Source organism: Osmia lignaria, unplaced genomic scaffold (assembly GCF_051020975.1).
Source record: "Osmia lignaria lignaria isolate PbOS001 unplaced genomic scaffold, iyOsmLign1 scaffold0003, whole genome shotgun sequence".
In the NCBI taxonomy this organism is placed as follows: domain Eukaryota; kingdom Metazoa; phylum Arthropoda; class Insecta; order Hymenoptera; family Megachilidae; genus Osmia; species Osmia lignaria.
This window is the reverse complement of record NW_027478160.1, coordinates 237,501-245,000: the sequence shown is the minus strand read 5'-3', so window position 1 is coordinate 245,000 and position 7,500 is coordinate 237,501.

Here is a 7,500-nt window from a genome sequence, read left to right as displayed (position 1 = left end):
TTTCTCCTCCATCTGCACACACCTTTTCAAACATTAACGGAGAGAGTTCCTTGGACTTGCTTTAAATGTACATATTAGATATGTTGGAATCTCTCTCCTTTAGAAGTTTCCCCAGCCTTAAAACTTCTTTCATTTTTACTCCTCTCTCCATACTTATTTTCCTCTCTGAACGTATCAGAGAGGATTTTATTTCTGACACCTCTTGACTTTTCTTAAATTCAGGGACGTAATTTTGTTCATAATTCAGTGGACTTTTGTGTATTTTATACTTTAAATATTTCCAAACAGTCTCCCTTCTAAAAGTGATAGAACGAATTTTCGTCTAACACTACTTTCTTGGTTCAAAAATTTTATACAATCTTATAACTTTTTCAGTTTTAACAAATTTTGGTTACAGACAGTTGATGCTCAGTTTGTACAAGTATGCAACATTTATAAGTGCATACAGGTCACCAGCCTTATATTACAAGGCTCACCACATATGGGCCATTCGGTCTTAGACACCGACCCGTGGTAATGCTGTGTGGAGATTAATAATAATCCGCAACGGAAAACCGGAACGAGAATAGTCGAGAAAGTATATTCTCGAGGAGCGGTAGACTGCTTTTCAACCGAAGTCATAAAAGAGCCACACGCTCGACGCTACTCCCGACCGGTCCGAGCGAACCGAAAGTGCCTTCCTATAAATACCGAACGGCCGGCCGCTAGGTCGGCGACGCATGGGCTTACGCCCAGGCGTATGCCTGTGCAAACCGCCGTGAGAGCGTACCATCCCGCCGGCACGGTAAAACTTAGACTGAAAATATCGTCGAACATATCCTTTCATTTTATAACGTTCTATACATGAAAATTAATAAATTAACATGCAGGACATAATAAATTCACATTCTCATGTAAATCATGGGTTTAATTAATATTTTTAAAAATTTTAAAACCGCCCAGAACCGATGAGATGAAAATATTAAAACGATATTTTTGCATTTTCTTACGGTAAAACATTAACAAATAAGCGACTATAGCAATATAAAACTCCATTTGTAATTTAATTAATCAAAATTAATATTTTTTTTTGATTTTTCAGCGATCCAGAACCGATGAGACGAAAACATTAAAACGATATTTTTGCATTTTCTTACGACAAAACATTAACAAATACGAGACTATAACAATATAAAACTACATATGTAATTTAATTAATCAAAATTAATAATTTTTTTTGATTTTTCAGTGATCCAGAACCGATAAGTCGAAAATTTTAACAATCATATTTTTGCATTCTGTACCGTGGATCCATCGTTAAACGCTATTAAACTAACGTCCGTGATGGTATAAATGCAGATTTTCGCTCCGTTTAGCCAAAATAACGAACTTTAGGTGCGCTCCGAAATATTTCAAAGTGCCAGCGGCGTATTGCTTCGCCTCTTAGAACCGATTAGTCGAAAATTTTAACAATCATATTTTTGCATTCTGTACCGTGGATCGATCGTTAAACGCTATTAAACTAGCGTCCGTGATGGTATAAATGCAGATTTTCGCTCCGTTTAGCCAAAATAACGAACTTTAGGTGCGCTCCGAAATATTTCAAAGTCCCAGCGGCGTATTGCTTCGCCTCTTAGAACCGATTAGTCGAAAATTTTAACAATCATATTTTTGCATTCTGTACCGTGGATCCATCGTTAAACGCTATTAAACTAACGTCCGTGATGGTATAAATGCAGATTTTCGCTCCGTTTAGCCAAAATAACGAACTTTAGGTGCGCTCCGAAATATTTCAAAGTCCCAGCGGCGTATTGCTTCGCCTCTTAGAACCGATTAGTCGAAAATTTTAACAATCATATTTTTGCATTCTGTACCGTGGATCGATCGTTAAACGCTATTGAACTAACGTCCGTGATGGTATAAATGCAGATTTTCGCTCCGTTTAGCCAAAATAACGAACTTTAGGTGCGCTCCGAAATATTTCAAAGTCCCAGCGGCGTATTGCTTCGCCTCTTAGAACCGATTAGTCGAAAATTTTAACAATCATATTTTTGCATTCTGTACCGTGGATCCATCGTTAAACGCTATTAAACTAACGTCCGTGATGGTATAAATGCAGATTTTCGCTCCGTTTAGCCAAAAAAACGAACTTTAGGTGCGCTCCGAAATATTTCAAAGTCCCAGCGGCGTATTGCTTCGCCTCTTAGAACCGATTAGTCGAAAATTTTAACAATCATATTTTTGCATTCTGTACCGTGGATCGATCGTTAAACGCTATTAAACTAACGTCCGTGATGGTATAAATGCAGATTTTCGCTCCGTTTAGCCAAAATAACGAACTTTAGGTGCGCTCCGAAATATTTCAAAGTCCCAGCGGCGTATTGCTTCGCCTCTTAGAACCGATTAGTCGAAAATTTTAACAATCATATTTTTGCATTCTGTACCGTGGATCGATCGTTAAACGCTGTTAAACTAACGTCCGTGATGGTATAAATGCAGATTTTCGCTCCGTTTAGCCAAAATAACGAACTTTAGGTGCGCTCCGAAATATTTCAAAGTCCCAGCGGCGTATTGCTTCGCCTCTTAGAACCGATTAGTCGAAAATTTTAACAATCATATTTTTGCATTCTGTACCGTGGATCCATCGTTAAACGCTATTAAACTAACGTCCGTGATGGTATAAATGCAGATTTTCGCTCCGTTTAGCCAAAATAACGAACTTTAGGTGCGCTCCGAAATATTTCAAAGTCCCAGCGGCGTATTGCTTCGCCTCTTCGAACCGATTGGTCGAAAATTTTAACAATCATATTTTTGCATTCTGTACCGTGGATCCATCGTTAAACGCTATTAAACTAACGTCCGTGATGGTATAAATGCAGATTTTCGCTCCGTTTAGCCAAAATAACGAACTTTAGGTGCGCTCCGAAATATTTCAAAGTCCCAGCGGCGTATTGCTTCGCCTCTTAGAACCGATTAGTCGAAAATTTTAACAATCATATTTTTGCATTCTGTACCGTGGATCCATCGTTAAACGCTATTAAACTAACGTCCGTGATGGTATAAATGCAGATTTTCGCTCCGTTTAGCCAAAATAACGAACTTTAGGTGCGCTCCGAAATATTTCAAAGTCCCAGCGGCGTATTGCTTCGCCTCTTAGAACCGATTAGTCGAAAATTTTAACAATCATATTTTTGCATTCTGTACCGTGGATCGATCGTTAAACGCTATTAAACTAGCGTCCGTGATGGTATAAATGCAGATTTTCGCTCCGTTTAGCCAAAATAACGAACTTTAGGTGCGCTCCGAAATATTTCAAAGTCCCAGCGGCGTATTGCTTCGCCTCTTAGAACCGATTAGTCGAAAATTTTAACAATCATATTTTTGCATTCTGTACCGTGGATCCATCGTTAAACGCTATTAAACTAACGTCCGTGATGGTATAAATGCAGATTTTCGCTCCGTTTAGCCAAAATAACGAACTTTAGGTGCGCTCCGAAATATTTCAAAGTCCCAGCGGCGTATTGCTTCGCCTCTTAGAACCGATTAGTCGAAAATTTTAACAATCATATTTTTGCATTCTGTACCGTGGATCGATCGTTAAACGCTATTAAACTAACGTCCGTGATGGTATAAATGCAGATTTTCGCTCCGTTTAGCCAAAATAACGAACTTTAGGTGCGCTCCGAAATATTTCAAAGTCCCAGCGGCGTATTGCTTCGCCTCTTAGAACCGATTAGTCGAAAATTTTAACAATCATATTTTTGCATTCTGTACCGTGGATCCATCGTTAAACGCTATTAAACTAACGTCCGTGATGGTATAAATGCAGATTTTCGCTCCGTTTAGCCAAAATAACGAACTTTAGGTGCGCTCCGAAATATTTCAAAGTCCCAGCGGCGTATTGCTTCGCCTCTTAGAACCGATTAGTCGAAAATTTTAACAATCATATTTTTGCATTCTGTACCGTGGATCCATCGTTAAACGCTATTAAACTAACGTCCGTGATGGTATAAATGCAGATTTTCGCTCCGTTTAGCCAAAATAACGAACTTTAGGTGCGCTCCGAAATATTTCAAAGTCCCAGCGGCGTATTGCTTCGCCTCTTAGAACCGATTAGTCGAAAATTTTAACAATCATATTTTTGCATTCTGTACCGTGGATCCATCGTTAAACGCTATTAAACTAACGTCCGTGATGGTATAAATGCAGATTTTCGCTCCGTTTAGCCAAAATAACGAACTTTAGGTGCGCTCCGAAATATTTCAAAGTCCCAGCGGCGTATTGCTTCGCCTCTTAGAACCGATTAGTCGAAAATTTTAACAATCATATTTTTGCATTCTGTACCGTGGATCCATCGTTAAACGCTATTAAACTAACGTCCGTGATGGTATAAATGCAGATTTTCGCTCCGTTTAGCCAAAATAACGAACTTTAGGTGCGCTCCGAAATATTTCAAAGTCCCAGCGGCGTATTGCTTCGCCTCTTAGAACCGATTAGTCGAAAATTTTAACAATCATATTTTTGCATTCTGTACCGTGGATCCATCGTTAAACGCTATTAAACTAACGTCCGTGATGGTATAAATGCAGATTTTCGCTCCGTTTAGCCAAAATAACGAACTTTAGGTGCGCTCCGAAATATTTCAAAGTCCCAGCGGCGTATTGCTTCGCCTCTTAGAACCGATTAGTCGAAAATTTTAACAATCATATTTTTGCATTCTGTACCGTGGATCCATCGTTAAACGCTATTAAACTAACGTCCGTGATGGTATAAATGCAGATTTTCGCTCCGTTTAGCCAAAATAACGAACTTTAGGTGCGCTCCGAAATATTTCAAAGTCCCAGCGGCGTATTGCTTCGCCTCTTAGAACCGATTAGTCGAAAATTTTAACAATCATATTTTTGCATTCTGTACCGTGGATCCATCGTTAAACGCTATTAAACTAACGTCCGTGATGGTATAAATGCAGATTTTCGCTCCGTTTAGCCAAAATAACGAACTTTAGGTGCGCTCCGAAATATTTCAAAGTCCCAGCGGCGTATTGCTTCGCCTCTTAGAACCGATTAGTCGAAAATTTTAACAATCATATTTTTGCATTCTGTACCGTGGATCGATCGTTAAACGCTATTGAACTAACGTCCGTGATGGTATAAATGCAGATTTTCGCTCCGTTTAGCCAAAATAACGAACTTTAGGTGCGCTCCGAAATATTTCAAAGTCCCAGCGGCGTATTGCTTCGCCTCTTAGAACCGATTAGTCGAAAATTTTAACAATCATATTTTTGCATTCTGTACCGTGGATCCATCGTTAAACGCTATTAAACTAACGTCCGTGATGGTATAAATGCAGATTTTCGCTCCGTTTAGCCAAAATAACGAACTTTAGGTGCGCTCCGAAATATTTCAAAGTCCCAGCGGCGTATTGCTTCGCCTCTTAGAACCGATTAGTCGAAAATTTTAACAACCATATTTTTGCATTCTGTACCGTGGATCGATCGTTAAACGCTATTAAACTAACGTCCGTGATGGTATAAATGCAGATTTTCGCTCCGTTTAGCCAAAATAACGAACTTTAGGTGCGCTGCGAAATATTTCAAAGTCCCAGCGGCGTATTGCTTCGCCTCTTAGAACCGATTAGTCGAAAATTTTAACAATCATATTTTTGCATTCTGTACCGTGGATCCATCGTTAAACGCTATTAAACTAACGTCCGTGATGGTATAAATGCAGATTTTCGCTCCGTTTAGCCAAAATAACGAACTTTAGGTGCGCTCCGAAATATTTCAAAGTCCCAGCGGCGTATTGCTTCGCCTCTTAGAACCGATTAGTCGAAAATTTTAACAATCATATTTTTGCATTCTGTACCGTGGATCCATCGTTAAACGCTATTGAACTAACGTCCGTGATGGTATAAATGCAGATTTTCGCTCCGTTTAGCCAAAATAACGAACTTTAGGTGCGCTCCGAAATATTTCAAAGTCCCAGCCGCGTATTGCTTTGCCCCGAAATTTTTCAAAGTTCCAGCGGCGTGTTGCTTTCAAAGTGCCTCCCTGTAAATACCGATCGGCAGGCCGCTAGGTCGGCGACGCACGGGCTTGCGCCCAGGCGTATACGGGGGCAAATCGCCGTGAGAGCGTGCGATTTTGACTTTCGCAATAAGATAGTCTCCTTTATGAAAAGGAGCGCACACGTCTCCCAAAAAAAAAAACAGTTTCATGACGATCAATGTAGTTCTTGATCGAAATGTATCATAGGACGAAGATTTTATCGAAAAGTACGAACTTTGGCGACGCATCGAAATTTTTCAAAGTTCCAACGGCGTGTTGCTTTCAAAGTGCCTCCCTCTAAATACCGATCGGCAGGCCGCTAGGTCGGCGACGCACGGGCTTACGCCCAGGCGTATACGGGGGCAAATCGCCGTGAGAGCGTGCGATTTTGACTTTCGCAATAAGATAGTCTCCTTTATGAAAAGGAGCGTACACGTCTCCCAAAAAAAAAAACAGTTTCATGACGATCAATGTAGTTCTTGATCGAAATGTATCATAGGACGAAGATTTTATCGAAAAGTACGAACTTTGGCGACGCATCGAAATTTTTCAAAGTTCCAACGGCGTGTTGCTTTCAAAGTGCCTCCCTCTAAATACCGATCGGCAGGCCGCTAGGTCGGCGACGCACGGGCTTACGCCCAGGCGTATACGGGGGCAAATCGCCGTGAGAGCGTGCGATTTTGACTTTCGCAATAAGATAGTCTCCTTTATGAAAAGGAGCGCACACGTCTCCCAAAAAAAAAAACAGTTTCATGACGATCAATGTAGTTCTTGATCGAAATGTATCATAGGACGAAGATTTTATCGAAAAGTACGAACTTTGGCGACGCATCGAAATTTTTCAAAGTTCCAACGGCGTGTTGCTTTCAAAGTGCCTCCCTCTAAATACCGATCGGCAGGCCGCTAGGTCGGCGACGCACGGGCTTACGCCCAGGCGTATACGGGGGCAAATCGCCGTGAGAGCGTGCGATTTTGACTTTCGCAATAAGATAGTCTCCTTTATGAAAAGGAGCGTACACGTCTCCCAAAAAAAAAAACAGTTTCATGACGATCAATGTAGTTCTTGATCGAAATGTATCATAGGACGAAGATTTTATCGAAAAGTACGAACTTTGGCGACGCATCGAAATTTTTCAAAGTTCCAACGGCGTGTTGCTTTCAAAGTGCCTCCCTCTAAATACCGATCGGCAGGCCGCTAGGTCGGCGACGCACGGGCTTACGCCCAGGCGTATACGGGGGCAAATCGCCGTGAGAGCGTGCGATTTTGACTTTCGCAATAAGATAGTCTCCTTTATGAAAAGGAGCGTACACGTCTCCCAAAAAAAAAAACAGTTTCATGACGATCAATGTAGTTCTTGATCGAAATGTATCATAGGACGAAGATTTTATCGAAAAGTACGAACTTTGGCGACGCATCGAAATTTTTCAAAGTTCCAACGGCGTGTTGCTTTCAAAGTGCCTCCCTCTAAATACCG